The 17,214-nt window shown below is 44.0% G+C and overlaps 1 protein-coding gene and 1 pseudogene across 4 annotated transcripts in view; one reads left to right on the top strand and one right to left on the bottom strand.

Moving 5' to 3' along the window:
• Positions 1-17,214, bottom strand: part of LOC143038802 (sister chromatid cohesion protein DCC1) — a 398,731-nt gene that overhangs the window by 79,498 nt on the left and 302,019 nt on the right. The gene's annotated exons all lie outside the window — the stretch shown is intronic.
• LOC143039159 (uncharacterized) lies at positions 1,749-5,897 on the top strand (annotated as a pseudogene).

The raw sequence follows: 17,214 nt of genomic DNA on the forward strand, positions 1-17,214 counted from the left end.
CTAAAGTATATCCCAGTAGTGATGACGCACAGACGACACCATCATATAATTTGCTTTTCTGCACCTTTGTCGGTTTCTTCATACAAAACCTAACTGCTGGGGGTCTTCTGGGCATCTAAATCATCTTCTCACCACACTGGCATCTAACAAGCGAATTTATCCACTGCAAAAAACTGCTCTTCACAATCATAAATTCATGTTCATTCTCATCTCCCCTCTGTACAATTTCAGAACTAATATATAATTTTCTTGCTGCATTAGAGATGAGTGAAGTACTTCATAGCGTAGAGCTGGCCACAGGTGTCGAAAGAGGTGCAAGTGAGGGCAGTGGTGGAGTGAGAGGTGGTGAAGTCTTGGCTAGTTGTCTTTGACTGTTTGCCATCTTTATCTGTTGTTTTTTTGTCTTTGTGGATATTCTTTTATTCTTTTTGTTACCCATGATGACTGCACTAATGAGTAATATATACTAGCTAAGGTAATAAATTGCCAGGAGAGCTCATGAGACATGCATACTCCCCCTTTCAGAACTAGCAGGTACCTGATGTCTAGCTGAACTCAAGAGTTGCCAAGCAGCCAGCCTGGCTATCCCTCCACCTTCCTCCCTTCCCCTCCACCCTTGTACATGCCTCCCTCTAGTGTGGGTTGCGCCTTTATCTCCGTCCATTTAACCCCCCCCCCCAACCTTTAGATTGTGTGCGGCTGTAAAATTATTTGTCGGGATTTATTTCTAAATGGTATACAAACATTTTGAACCCAGTTTTGAAACATTTTATATCTTGACCAAATTCAACCCCCCCCCCCCAGGTGTTGCATACCCCTTTAAACCACAGTGTTCAAGTTATTTTGTGAGGAGATGGGAGATGAACATCAAGTTCTTCTTTTCCACACAGAAGTGCAGTGGCTCTCCCATGGAAAAATCCGGACTCGTACTGCTTAGCTGAATGATGAGATTGCAATATTTCTCAGAAAGTATCAGAGTAACTTCGCTGAAAAATTAAAATGAAATGTTCATTCTTTCTCTCTCCTATCTGGCAGACATTTTCAGCCATTTGAATGACCTTTACTTGTCCATGCAAGGCATGTTTGCTAGTAACATTCTTTTTTCAGAGAAGGTAGAGGCCTTCAAGAGGAAGCTTTCGCTCTAGAAGCATCGAATCCCAGAAGGGAATATGGGAAGCTTTCCTAGCCCTGAAGAGAAATTGGGGGGATAAGACAATCAGCCCCATGCTTGTAGAAAATGTTGTTGCTCACTTCCCACACCTTGAGACCACCATGGCAAAGTACTTTCCCAAGGATCAAACATTTCTAAAATGGATTCAGCAACCCTTCCTGGCAGACATGAGTGATGCTGACAACCTGAAAGAGCTTATTAATCTGCAGGTGAACCAGGGTTGTCACACAAAATTCTGTATGTTGGCACCGTCTGGTTTTTGGTATGATCAGCTGGTAGCGTACCCTGAACTGACAAAGGCAGCGCTGGAAAAGATCATCCCATTTCCAACAACCTACTTGTGTGAGAAGGCATTCTCCACCATACTTCTGATCAAAACAACCATCAAGAATTGCTTTAAAGGTGGGGTGATGAGATTAGATCTGGCCAACACAAAATCTCAATAAGAGAAACTAGTGTCAAATAAGCAACAGTAAAAGTAACAATAAGTGTATGTTTGATTACCCTATGTTATGGTAGTACTGTATTGTAATCATTGATCTGGCAACACTGTGTGGGGAGCATTTAAATGATAGCCATGTTGTTTTCCAGCTGTCAGTACTCAGCCAGTGTTCTCCCTGTAAAGGTATTAACAATTCTGTGTTTGTAGCATCAGTATTATATTGTTATGAGTTGTGATATGTGTATGTGTATAATATACTGTTGGAACATAAGAGAGGAAGAGAGGAGGAGTTTGAATGTGTTTGAGATGAGGTGTCTGAGAAGTATGATGGGGGTTACTAGGCTAGATAGGGTGAGAAATGAGGAGGTGAGGAGGAGAACAGGGGTGGAAAGGGAGTTGGGAGATAGGGTTGATGAAAGAGTATTAGGATGGTTTGGACACATGGAAAGAATGAGTGAAGAAAGACTAGTAAAAGAGGTATGGAAGGCAGATGTGGAGGGAGTGAACATGAGGGGATGTCCTAGGATGAGGTGGATGGATGGGGGTGAAGGGGGCTTTGGGGAAGAGGGGAATGTCTGTTAAGGAAGGACGGGAGAGGACAGAAGATAGGGGTGAATGGGGAATGGTTGTATATGGATGATGTTGTGATGCATGAGGTGGAATGGGTGGGGAGATGAGGGTGAGGTAGTATGTGTGAGCAAAATTTTGACGCAGCCCAAAGGGATTTCTCCCCATCTTCTCCTTTCATGCATGGGGGGATGGAGAGTGGGGGGGTCGCCGATTTAATGAAGCGGCCTTGCTGTGGATGTGCTGTGTCTTGCGACACTGCTTCTGACCCAGGCCAGTGAAAGGAATGGAAGTTTTAGACAGGAACGACCTATTAATGTGGGACAACGGTAAAACAAGAGGACACGGAAAAAAATTGAAAAAGGATAGTTATAGAAAAAACTTGAAAAGGAACAGTTTCCCACACAGAGCGATAAATACATGGAACAAATTAGACAACAAAACAGTATGTGCTAACACTATACAAGATTTTAAGATAAAACTTGATGCGGAGAGATACAAAGACGGGTCACCACGAGCATAGCTCCCCTCCCGTATATTACAACTAGGTAAATACAAGGTGCTAAGATAAGAGGGAGGGTGGAGGGGTGTGGAGTGTATTCAGGGATGGAATGGGTGGGAATGATTTTATGCCTTTTCCTTTTTGGCTACCTTCCTTGTAAGGGGGAAAAAGCCTTGGTATATGTATGTATGTATGTTTATGTCAGGTTTGTGTTTATATTTATGTTTTGTGCTTGATATTCCTATACAATTTCTTCTCTGTTTTCAGAGAATGGTATAGATTTTATGGTGAATAAAGCCAAGTAATAAGGTCAGTGTATTTTTCACAACAATTTATTCAACATAAAATTCCTATTGTGTAGCACTGGAGTTGATTCAAGGACTACTACACCACTGGTAAACAGAGGCTATAATATGGAACGCCTACCGTATTTTCCGGCTTATAATGCGCATCGGGTTATAATGCGCACCCATGCACTTCGTTATCTCAGTAGATAGCGTGCACCTACGTATAACGCGGATGCCCGAGCGCATTTGTCTGTAACGCAGTTTTACCTCGGTATTTATATCATGTGAACGAGGTTACATGGAGAAGTATTTTTCATTGGCTAGAGCCACCGCTGGGAAATCTGTTGATTTGTCACTAAATTAAGTGTCAGTTTAGGCATCAATCAGGACACAACTAAGAAAAAGTCGGAACTACATCCACTCCTCGTTTAACGACCTACTCGGTTAGCGACGACGCGGAGTTACGACGGGCTTTATGGCAGACCAATATTCGTTTAACGTAAATCTCCCGAAGTTACGACGTCGTGTACGATAATTAAGTTGGCTGAGGCAAATTTGTATGTTATAAAGGAACTTGTACGGTGGATATTAGCTGTGAGGTAAAGTGTTCTGAAGCTTAGGTCTACATTACCATCCTGCAAGCTGCACAAACTACCTGGGGTACAGTATATACTGGTATTGGTAAAATTTTAGTTTCAACCATGAGAGCAATATAGCAATAGAAAATTAATTATTAATTTTGTAAATTATAATGCATCAACGCAATATACAATTTTGTGAGCGGAAATAAAAAAAAGTGCGAAAACAGATTTCGTAAGTAACGAAGTCATGTCGGACGAATGGTACAGCATGTTTGTTATGATAGATGCCGATGTCGAAGAAATGAAAGGATGATAAATTCGTCTAACCTAAACTAAACTAACCTAACCTGTGTTTAATAAATCATCACCTGCAAATTAAATGTCATCCGGCTCGTCCTCGTTGTCGTCGTCGTGAGAGACGTTGGCGGGCTTTTCAACCACTCTCTCAGCTTGCGGGGAATACAAAGTTATTGCAGCTTGAAGGAATGCATGTATCTCCGCACCATACCATTCCTTCAAGAAAATATACCTGGCGAGGTAGTCGGAAGTACCGAAGCCGTCAATTGACAGACGAAAAGATGGCGTCCCGATCCTATGCTACTGACTACTATGCTACTGCTACTATGCTTGTTCTTTACTTCCATTTCCGCCCACAAAATTGCATATTACGTTGATACATTTTAATATACAAAATTAATAATTAGTTTTCTATTGTTATATTGCGCCCATGGTCGAAACTAAAAAAATACCCCGGTATTTAATATGGAATGTCAGCATACACGGATTTGGTCATATACGGTAATTTCAGGAACCTAACCATGGTAAACAAACAGTAAATAAAGCTTTAATGTACTGTATAAAAGAGGGAAAATAAACGAAAATAACGATACATGTATTGTTGGACATTGTACATACATTACATGTACGTATATGTATTCACTTTCGCTTAACGACCAATTCGGTTAACGACGGCGACGCTGGTCCCAATTGTCGCCGTTAAACGAGGAGTGGTTGTACATGTACCGGTATATGACTCATGTTGTGCGTTGGTCCCTTATTACTTTGTAGCTTAAATAGTTTTTTGAAAATATGACCTAAAACAAAATATTGAAAGTAAAATATACAGAAAAATCTCGGGATTTTTACAGAAAATGTTCATTTTATATCTTGAGGAAATATTTCGTCTTTACCATTTTTTTTTAATTTAATACTGAAACAAACTACAGACTGTTTCGTTTTAGCTTTGAACCTGCAATGACAGTGGTGAAATAGGAGTCTCTCATCGAGGTGACGTTTAGTTAATATAACTCCCGAAAGAGGGTGTTGTAGTCAGGTGTTTGACACGAGTTTGTGAACGGCCGCAACGGAATTTGTACCATACCTAAAGTGAAGCAACAAAGCCAACATTAAAATTCAAACAAAGATGCTGTGAACATGGGTAAATATCATGAATAATGATCATGTTTCATGGTGTTTAGGCCTATTTAAAGATGAAAAATAAGATTCGATAGATACCTACCTATACCAAATATTCATATACGGTAGCCCATGCTGGCGTATTCTTTCATGTCACCATGGCTGTTCTTCTTGTTCTCACGGAACGTCACGGAGAAGTGTGCCTCCCGACTTTGTGACGGCCAACATCGTCACGTTGTTGTGAAAAAAAATTACACACACAGCCGCAGAATTTTTATCGTAGGCCGTAGATAATGCGCACCGCCGGATAACGCGCACTCCCCATTTTTAGGCCCTTCCAACGGAAAAAAGTCGCGCACTATACGCCGGAAAATACGGTACGTTAAACCAGCGAGGCTAGATTGTGACCCATCCTTGTCAACAACTGCCTAGGTATGGAAACATTGGTTCAAGACTATTGAAAACTTCTTGAGTGCCCTTCCTCAAAAAAACATTGACAAACTGGGTTTACTTACCAACTTTGTGTCACCAAAAATCTGAGACAATTTCTGAATGCACCACCTATGATAGTGCTATCAAGTCACAGTTTGTCAAGCCCACAAATGAAGTTTTTGCATGCCACCACCTTGGAACTTGCTGCCAGCAGGCTGGTGAATCCTTAGATGAGTACCTTCAAGCTTTGAAAATTTTGAGTAAGGATTGTAATTTCCAGGCTGTAACAGTTGTTCAATATTGTGAAGAGTCCATCTGTGATGCCTTTATAAGTGGGCTGCAGTCACCAGCAATAAGGCAATGCCTCCTGGAGAATAAAACTCTGGATCTATCCACTATGTTTGATCAAGCAAGAGCTTTAGATTCAGCTCAAAGGAATTCTGAAATGTACAGTACTCAGCCATCTCAAGTGTTAAGTACCCTGTACTGCAACTCCTGACCCAAGTACCACCCGAGAAGTTACTGTTGAGCCTGCCCCTGTGGCTGCTGCTGTAGGTGCTAAGTGTTTCTTCTGTGGTCTTTCACGGCATTCCCACTCAAAGTGTCCTGCATGTGAAACAGTGTGCCATAAATGTCAGAAGAAAGGTCACTTTGCCAAAGTGTACAGAGCCAAACCATCAACAACAGCTAGTGCACATACAGACTCCATTAACTATGCAACACTAGCAACATTTACTTCTTGGGGATCGGTGCCACCTGCGTAGAGCTGGTGGCCAGGGCTGGTTGCCACCGTTTGGCCCCCAACTCTTGGGGTTGGGGGGGTGGTCCCACGACGTAGACGCTGCAGCTCCAGGACCTAAGCTACCAGAAGAGGCTGGATGACCGCATTGTGAACAGCTGCCCAGGATGTAACACTTCACCCCGTACCATACAACACATAATGGAAGACTGCATTATACACAATCATGCACGCAAACAACACAACATACACTCTATAAAGGATTTGTGGGAAAACCCAGTTTCGGCTGTGGCATTCCTTGGGGAGACAGGACTGCTCGGACAGACAGTCTAGGGAACGAAAACAACAACAACAACATTTACTTCTGCAGCTACCCCAAGTTCACTCTCAAAAGCAGTTGTAAAAGTCTTTTTCAATGGAGCAGAGGTGGATGGCCTTGTTGACAGTGGCAGCTCTGAAAGTTTCATTCACCCAGACCTAGTTAACCCCTTCATTCCGGGCCAAAATCTCGCGGGTAGCATTAGCTGCCAGACGTGCGATGTTGCGTCATAATACTCACATTATAAAAAATAAAGTTACCGCTGTATATTGCTCGTTCTCTTTCACCCATGAATTTTGATAACCATAGAAAATATGATGAATCCAGTTTACAGAGTATGGGGGTCACACAGGTACAACTACAATATATATAATCATGATGCTGACATCAGCATCCTCGCGTACCCACTTGCTCCTCATGACGCCTACGTAGGCGTCATCGTATCAAAGGGGTTAAGCACCACTCCTTGATTGTCCATCACTCATCAGGTGCAGTGTCTATGGCATCAACATCCCTCTCTACTCAGACATCAGGGTTTTGGCAAGTAGACCTCAGAGTCAATGGCCAGGATTATAAAGGTATGTGTTTAACAGTTTTGCCACAACTGTGCTCAGATGTGATTCTTGGTCAAGACTTCCAGAAGATGCATAATAGTGTTACTCTGAGGTATGGGGGAGATCTAAATCCTCTTGTCATTTATGGACTTAGTACCATAAAGGTGGACCCACCAAAGCTGTTTGCTAACCTTACAGCTGATTGCTGTCCTATATCAGAAAGGTCACGCTGCTATTCATATAAGGACCAATGTTTGTCGAGAAAGAAATTCAGAGATTGCTGAAGGAGGGTATAATTGAACCTAGTAATTCTCCCTGGCGCGCACAATTCATTGTTGTCAAAGATGCTCTCAAAAAGTGGTGACTGGCCATTGACTACTCATACATACATATACCAAAGGCTTTTTCCCCCTTACACGGGAGACCACTCAAGGGAGACTACTCACAGACCAATAAATTCACATTGCTTGATAGCTACCCTCTGTCTCATATCGATGATACAGTGAATAAAATTGCTCGGTACTGTGTTTTCCTTGTTTGTCGAGAAAGAAATTCAGAGATTGCTGAAGGAGGGTATAATTGAACCTAGTAATTCTCCCTGGCGCGCACAATTCATTGTTGTCAAAGATGCTCTCAAAAAGTGGTGACTGGCCATTGACTACTCATACATACATATACCAAAGGCTTTTTTTCCCTTACACGGGAGACCACTCAAGGGAGACTACTCACACACCAATTAATTCACATTGCTTGATAGCTACCCTCTGTCTCATATCGATGATACAGTGAATAAAATTGCTTGGTACCGTGTTTTCAGCACTATTGATTTACAAAGTGCCTATCATCAAGTTTCCATTGGGGAAGAAGATAAACCTTACACAGCATTTGAGGCTGGTGGTCGCCTGTACCAGTTTACTTGTATTCCTTTTGAGGTCACCTATGGGGTAGCCTGCTTCCAGCAGACCATGGATTTCTTTATTCAAGAGGAACAACTCACTGGAACTTATGCATACTCTGATGATGTGACCATTTGTGGCATGACACAGGAGCATGATGCTAACCTCATTAAGGGGACCGGCTGGTCAAGAATCGATGAAAATTGGAAGAAAAAAAATGAAAAACTGGGAAAAAATTTCTACATCTGCGTATGGCAATCGACAGTCTGTATGTGGAGTATTTCATCAAAATTCGCCTTAATTTCATAGTTATGGCAAATTAACCCCCTCCTCCCCCGAACTCGACCCCATCTTGGCCCTATGATACGCATTGGTCACTACAATATATATATTATTGCAATAAATAACAATAATTTGTAATGATTGAGTGCTATTGCTAGTGACTTCTGGCAACTCTGTCTCTGTACCAGAGGTTAAATATAGACCCCAGAATGGGTAGATGCCTCAGAAAGCGATAAACAGTAGACAAAAATTGAGTGATAAGCTCCACTGCAAGCCACCATCAATCCTTTTGTCATTTGACAAGCTGTTATACTATTTTTTAGATGCCACGTCCTCGCAAGCAAACCAAACACCTTCAGGAAGCTAGGAAAAGGCAAGAATTACAAAGTAAGCAAGCTATGACACCCTATTGTAATAACCTGCCTAAAATGCAGGTGGGGACCAGGAGCCAGAAGACAGAAGATTATATGACTGGACATCAACATATATGACTGAATATGAATAAATTTTATTCTAAATATTATCAACATTCAAGCCTAAAAAACTAAAAAAGGAAATGCTATATCCCTTATTTATATTAGTATGTAGGGGTTCAAAGTTAGTGAAAACTTTGATGGCCCGTATCTCAAAACCTAAGTTTTATACCTTCAAACTTCTACTCCTCCATAACATCTTAATCAATTTCAATGAAAATTACCACATAATATGTCTAAATCTGCCTGATTGATGAAATAGAACGTTTTTTTTTATATCTGAAAGGGTTAATTTTTGAAAAAAAAAAAAAATCCCCTATTTGAAGGGGGACGGGGTGGAAAAAAATATAAAAATTAAAATTCCACAAACTAATTACTTTAACTAAAATTTCTCTCTATTAGTTTGAAGGTCTGGATAAGGTCCTTCCACCATATTAATTTCATTCATGTAGAGCAATTATTATAGGAGGAGTAGCCATTTCAACATTATCAATTTTTTTGAAAGGGAGATGGGGGGGCAAAACATGAAAGGGTTGCAGATTAGTTTTTTTTGGGTTAGGAAAGATGTATATGGTGTCCCTAACTCCTGACATAAATTTCTGTGCAATAACCCAATTAATAAAGATTTTCATCTTTTGATCAGCCGGTCCCCTTAAGTTTCTGGAGGCTGCTAAGAAGAATAACATAAGTTACAATAAGGAAAAGTGTACATTTTCAACAAAATGGCTTAGCATTCTTGGTTATGTGGTAGAAGGTGGTGAAAAACATCCAGACCCTGAACAACTTCAACCCCTATGGGAATTGGCAGTGCCTCAAGACAAGAAGTCACTCCATCAAACCCTGGGCCTTTTTGCATACTACTCACAGTGGATATATGACTATTTGAGCAAAATCTACCCCCTGAGCACCACCACTGTATTCCCTGTGACCAAGGAAGCAGAAGCAGCCTTTAACACTCTCAAGCAGGACATTGAAAATTCAGTAGTTCAAGCAACTGATGAGTCACGGCCGTTTGAAGTAGAAACTGATGCTTCAGAAGTTGCCATTGCAGCAGTTCTCTCCCATGATGGACGTCCAGTAGACTTCTTTTCAAGAACACTGCGAGGACCTGAGAAGTGCTATGCTTCTATAGAAAAAGAAGCCCAGGCCATCATTGAAGCAGTTCGCCATTGGAGGCATTACCTGATGGGCAGGTGTTTCACTATAGGGACTGACCAACGATCTGTGAGGTTTATGTTTGACAAGCAGCATAAGAGTAAGATAAAGAATGATAAGACATTAAATTGGCGAATGGAACTATCTTGCTATGACTTTGAGATTATGTATCAACCTGGTCCAGAAAATATTTCCCCTGATATATTCTCTAGGTCCCACTGTGGGGAAGCATGTGATGGACAGGAATCACTAGTAACACTCCATAAGGCTTTGTGTCATCCTGGGGTCTGCTTGTACCATTTTGTTAAGTCTAAGAATATGCCCTACTCAGTGGAAGATGTGTGATGGGTGACCAGATCATGTAAAGTATGTGCAATAGTCAAATAAAAATTTCATCAGCCAGAAAGGACTCTTCTCATAAAAGCTACTCAACCTTTTGAGCGATTGAATATAAATTTCAAAGGACCTTTGCCCAGTACTGACAGAAATTTATATTTCCTTAACAATGTAGATGAATACTCTAGATTTTCTTTTGTGTTCCCTTGTACAAATATGACTACTTCGACTGTAATTAGCTGTCTTTTTCAGTTGTTTTCTATTTTTGGCATGCCTGCCTACATTCACTCAGACAGGGGATCATCTTTCCTGAGCAAAGAACTGCAAGAGTTTTTGATTAGTAAAGGAATTTCCTGGAGCAGAACCACAAGCTACAACCCCCAAGGAAATGGCTAAGTGGAGTGGTTTAATGGTACAATATGGAAAGCAATTACAATGGCTCTCAAGTCTCGTGGTCTACCTACTCAATGTTGGCAATCTGTTCAACCTGATGCTCTTAAATCCATTTGTTTGTTATTATGTACGACTACAAATGCTACCCCACACAAGAGGCTGCTGAACTATTCACATCGCTCCTCTACTGGAGCTTCAGTGCCCTCTTAGTTATGTCATCCTGGACCAGTTCTCCTAAAGTGTTATGTTCAGATGAGCAAGACACACCCTCTTGTTGAAGTGGAGCTCCTTCAGGCAAATCTGCATTATGCCCACATTCACAACCAAAGAGGTGAAGAGATTACAGTATCCAGTCGGCATTTGGCCCCAGTTGAGACCCCTGTTAATGAAGGATCCCAAGATACCCCTGTGGATGCTGCAGAAAATGTCTCTGCTTCTCCAAGGGAGCCAATTGACACTACTCCTACTGAAGCAGGTGACACGACTCCACATACTATTTTAACACCTCCTGGTCCTGCCCAACCTAGTGAGGAGGCTCCTGCGCTACAAAGGTCTGGTCATATATGTCGCCCACCTAACCGCTTGAATTTGTAATGACTGTACTAGATTTTTTTTTTTTTTTTTTTTTTTTTAGGTAGAGGGAGAATGTTATGGTAGTACTGTCTTATAATCATTGATCTGGCATCACTGTGTATTGTAATCATTGATCTGGCAATGCTGTGTATTGTAATCATTGATCTGGCAACACTGTCTGGAAAGCATTTCAATGACAGCCATGTTGTTTTCCAGCTGTCAGTATTCAGCCAGTGTTCTCCCTGTAAATGTGTGTATTAACAAATCTGTATGTTTGTAGCATCAGTATTATATTGTTATGAGTAGTTATATGTATATGGGTTATATATGTATACGTGTATAATACCGTATACTGTTGTGTTTATGTCAGGTTTGTGTGTTTATATTCCTATACCATTTCTTCTCTCTCTGTTTTCAGAGAATGTTATAGATTCTATGTTGAATAAAGCCTTGTAATAAGGTCAGTGTATTTTTCACAACACCCTATGGTGTATGTTTGAGTTTGCCCATGTTCTTTAACTTTTTTCTGTTTTTCTTGTTGCTTTTACCAACAGGACTGGGATCTTTATTGTTTTTGTTTTGGAGAATGAACAAAATAAAGGATCAAGCAGTACTACACTTTATTTTATCCTTGTAGTAACACAATGTTTGCCAAAGTTAGGGTGTGTTGGACTGCCTACACCTCAATACAGGGATGCTGAGGTCAGAAAAGGTTAAAATATGCTGTTGTAAATTGTTGCCATGTCCTTTCTAATAAGGTATTTGAAAAAAGGTACCTATTCCTGGACTCAGACTTTTGTTCAGCGGTCAAGACTATAGGACAAATGTATACATCTATCCTCATTATACAATGAAAATGATGTCTACAAAGGTATCAGTCATTCACAACATTTTTAGAATAAACATTTCTTAACAATCCTTAAGAACTTCTAACTATATGGCTCACAGTATTATCATGAACTTTAATGTGGGCAAAAAATACATCCACCCTGGTTTTGGCAGCACAGCATCTGGCTTGTGGTAGTCGAGAAACTGGGTCACTGAGTATAGCCACACTCCCCTTTAATATTTATTTTTATTTTTTGGCGGAAGCTGTTAAAGATATATCAGTTATACATACATATACCAAGGGCTTTTTCCCCCTTACATGGGGGGGATAGCCAATAAGAAAAAGGCATAGAAATCACTCCCACCCATTTCATTTCCCATATATTCCACTCCCCTCCACCCTCCCTCCTATCTTGGCACCTCCTGGATGACGGGTCATCCCTGCATCCTGTCCACTGCCCTGGGTCAGAAGCAGTGTCGCAAGACACAGCACATCCACAGCAAGGCCGCTTCATAAATTCGGCGACCCTCCCTCTCCGTCCCCTTATGCAGAAAAGGAGAAGACAGGGAGAAATCCCTTCGGGCTGCGTCAAATTTTTTTTCATACATACTTCCTCACTCCCCCTCATGCATCACAGCCTCATCTATATACAACCCTTCTCCATTCACCCCTATCTTCTGTCCTCTCCTGTCCTTCCTCCACAGACATTTCTCCCTTTTGTAAAGCCCCTTTCACACCATCCATCCATCCATCTCATCCTAGGATGCCCCCTCATATTCACTCCTTCCACATTTCTTCTACTAATCTTTCTTCACTCATTCTTTCCATGTTTCCAAACCATCCCAATACTCTTTCATCAACCCTATCTCCCAGCTCCCTTTCCACCCGTTCTCCTCCTCACCTCCTCATTTCTCACTCTATCCAGCCTACTAACCCCTATCATACTTCTCAGACATTTCATCTCAAACACATTCAAACTCCTTCTCTCTTCCTCTCTCATGTTCCATGTTTCTGCCCCATACATTGCTGTTGGAAAAATCACTCCTTCATATAACCTCCTCTTAGCATCCATTCCCAGATGTCTATTTCTCATTACACTTTTTAATCCACCTGTCACATTCGCACCCAAGTATCTAAAACTATCCACTTCCTCCAGTTTCTCACCTTTAATGCTCACTCCAGCCTACTGTCACTCTCTCCCCTTGTACATCTCATCACCTTACTTTTGCCCACATTTATCTTCAGCTTCCTTCTTTCACACACCTTCTCAAACTCTGTCACTAACTTCCTCAATCCCTCCTCTGATCCTGCTACAAGCGCAGTGTCATCAGCAAACAGCAGCTGACTCACCTCCCACTTTTCTCCATTTTCTTTAATCATCTCCAACCCCTGACTCACTACCCTTGCATTCACCTCTCGCACCACCCCATCCATGTAAAGATTGAACAGCCAGGCAGACATAACACATCCCTGACGAAGTCCCACATTTACCTCAAACCATTCACTCTCTCCATTTCTAATCCTAACACAAGCTCTACTACTCTCATAAAAACTCTTGACTGCTCTTAGCAGCTTTCCTCCTATCCCATATATCTGCAGTATCTCCCACAGTGCCTTCCTGTCTACCCTGTCATAAGCCTTTTCCAGATCCATAAAAGCCCCAAAAACATCCTTACCTTTTCCTATAGCTTTCTCACATATCTGCCTTACCACAAAAATCTGATCTACACATCCCCTACCTGTCCTAAAACCACACTGTTCCTCACCAATTACTCTTTTCCTCTCCTAATCCTCTCATCCAAGACCCTCCCATAAGCCTTCCCAAGTACACTCAACAAGCAGATCCCTCTGTAACTACTACACTTGTCGTGAGACGATGCTTGGTGTCTTTGTTTGTGCCGAGGGTGGGACGCGCCGAACTCGGGTCGCACGTCCTGCGCAGCTGGCCACGCCCTCAAGCCAGGTCGTGTCGCCGGGTCGGTGTGTGATTGGCGCCGGTCAATTTGCACACGACCCGTAGCGACTGCGATTGGCTGCGGATTTGCACACGGCCTTTGGGCATAGCGCTCAGACCTCACGACCCAAGCGGCGACACACTTCTTGGGCATCGCCTTCACAATGAGTACCATCTCCTTACCTTGCTCTCGCTAACAAGTGTATTATAGTTAGATATTTTGCCTCCGTGCACACGCACATAATAAAAGCACAGAAACAACAAGTGTTTTTGTCAGCCTACACACCCACGCTCGGCTAACATACCATAGTGGTGGCGACGGTGTGTTGCAGTTGGCAATATTACACGCACCCATTCCTCAACTCAGTGAACATATTTTCACATACCACTTCACACTGTTAGGACTACTCAGTGAACACAAAGGAGTGCTAGATAGAGCTAGGCCTGCCGGGTTTCTCCCAATGTCTCGCTGTAATACCAACACCCACGTGGTGGGACCTGTGAGTCAGCAGGCCAGAGCGCTGCAGGCGACTGCGGATGTCCCATTCTTTCTTTCCTCCGGCATTAACCACCACCCCATGAGTGGCCTCCCTGCCTGTACTGACGCGACCTCTTGGCTTTCCTTATTAGAGGAAAGGTGGTCTCCAGAGGTCCCTGACGCAGACAAAATTGCAGTTACTCAGCAGAAAACTGCCGGTGATGCCGCGATAGCTGCTCGCCTAGCAAAGGGTAGGCATCCCAATGATTGGGAAGCATTCAAACTCGCGTTCCGCGACTTTTTTTATGCGCCCGCGTCGGCGGATGCTATGGCCGACCGCCTCGCTGAGGCAGTCATGAAACCTTCTGAGACGCTCACATCTTTCGCCCTCCGGTTGGCTGATATGGTCTCGTCCTATGCGGTGTACCACCCAGAGCGGGAGGATTGGGCCACATTTTCGGCTGTGACCCGAATTAAGCGGGCTATGCCGCCGCAGTTCGCAGGCACCCTCACTCGCGAACAGCAATCTTCTATTATTGGTGTCCTCCATGCGGCCATTGACTATGCCCAGAGGCATAGTTGCGATGTGAAGACGGTGTATGCGGGCGGTGCAGACTCGCCCATTGACTTATATCCAGCCACAGCCGCTGTGTCGCACCAATACCCGGCCGCGGACGCAATTTCCCAACCGCCCTCACAATCATATCCCATATCCACATTACACAGAGTCCCAGACTCTTCCTCACCTCGCACTTCGCGGGAGACAGAGCCCAATCCTCGCAATTTGTGAGAGATGGAGGCGCGCCCTCGCCATGAGCGAGAGACCGGGGCGCGGCCTCGCGAGGTACGCACATACTCTTCTCACAGGGCAGGGGGACACAGGAACACGTGGAAGCGTAACCGGGGCCGTGGTAGTCACAAGCGTCCATATTGCACCCATTGTAAGAAAGTGGACCACGAGACCGATGCGTGCTATTTTAGGGCACGCGGTCGGGCAAGCACGTGTTGTCTCACTTGTGGGGGCGCAGGGCGGATTTGGAAGGCTGATACGGCTGATACGAGTGTCGGTCAGGAGGCCCAGATGGGTCTCGCGGAGAGTGGCTCGTCAAAAAACGGCCAGCGCAGGGGAAGGCACACTCCAAGGTGACGATAGAGCGGCAGTCGAGCGTGGAAATTGTTCACGTCCATTTGGCCAGCTCCCAGGGCGCTAGTGGTGGTTTGGCTATGGTGGCGGTTACTTTGTTAGAGCCTCACGCTACTCGGTCCGTTTGTGCTCTCCTAGACACAGGGGCGGCGGTGTCTCTTATTCATAAGAGCATTTTGCCTGCCACCATGGAAGGCTCCCAGGCTGGTACCACTAGAATCATAGTAGCCGACGGTTCCGAGATGCCCAATCTTGGCAAAGTCGCTGTTCGGTTTGATCTCGCAGGGTTTCCGTTCCACCATTCTTTCTTCATCATCCCTGCTGAGGGTCTTCCTTCTAAGCTCATCCTCGGGTTCGATTTCCTCGCTGCGCATAAGGTGACTTTGACATTCCGTCCTTTAACGTTCACGGTTAAAGGCAAGGATGTTCCAGTAATCCTTGCAGGGACGATCCAGCATTCCCCACCGCTCATCGCCGTGTGCGAGGAGCGCCACAGTTATCAGGGGGTAAGTGAAGCAGCCACGTTTCCGGTTAAGACCAGTGAGGCTCATTGGGTACCGGGTTTCTCAGGCGGAACCATAACGTTAACACTTGAGAGAGCAGACAAGCTCGCTCCCGCAGGTCAGGCCGTCTCGGCGCTGTTTACGGCACGCCCATACGCCGAGGGCGCCAGCCTACTCGGCCAGGGAGTAGTAGAGCTGCTCAGGATGGAAAATGGAAAGGCTTGGTGCAAAGTTCCATTCCTGAATTTGGGCCCGGATACCCGTGAGATCCACAAAGACACCAAGCAGCGTCTCACGACATCCCAAAATATCTAACTATAATACACTTTTTAGCGAGAGCAAGGTAAGGAGATGGTACTCACTGTGAGGGAGATGCCCAAGAAGTGTGTCGCCGCTTGGGTCGCGAGGTCTGAGCGCTATGCCCAAAGGCCGTGTGCAAATCCGCAGCCCTCGAGCAACGGGATCGTTGAGAGGGTAAATGGGACCATTATAAAAATCTTACGGTCCCCCGTCCAGGACAATCAAACAGGCTGGGATCAGATGCTCCCTTTGGTGGTCTTAGCCTACAATTCTGCGTTTTATAGAGTCCTGCGGGATTCCCCGCATTTCCTCCTGTTCCACAGAGACCCTGTCCTCCCTATAGCTGAGTTCACCAGGCCCAATGCCCCGTGGTATAATACGGATAATCTAGCAGCCGAAACAATGGCTTTAGCTAACTCATGTTTTGACAGGTGCCAAAAGTTCATCGAGGCTGCCACAATTGAGAGGCACACAAAACGGCCGAGGGCAAGGATAAAGCAGCTCGCCCTTGGTGACAGAGTTTACGTAACCGCCAAACCTAGGCAAGGGGTGACAAAGAAGCTCCAGCCATTGTTCCAAGGCCCCTATAGGGTGATCAAACAGGTGAGTGATGTAATCTATTGCATCAAACACCTCCGGTCAGGACGTGAGTTCTGTGTTCACACAGACAGGATAAAGCAGGAGGGCAACCTCTCTGTGCGCGAGAATAAGAACGTCAGGAGAGCGTTTCCCATACATGAGAAGGAACCCCTGGACCTCCAGGAGGATAGTGCCGGCGATTCCAAAGTCATGTAACTTCTCCGTGAGCGACACACAAACGCCAGACGAGCGTTCACCACACGTGAGACGGATTTTGAAGTTCTGTTCTTTGTCTTTTTTTTTTCAGAC

This window comes from Oratosquilla oratoria, chromosome 25, assembly GCF_046742065.1.
Source record: "Oratosquilla oratoria isolate Oo_2021 chromosome 25, ASM4674206v1, whole genome shotgun sequence".
Lineage (NCBI taxonomy): Eukaryota > Metazoa > Arthropoda > Malacostraca > Stomatopoda > Squillidae > Oratosquilla > Oratosquilla oratoria.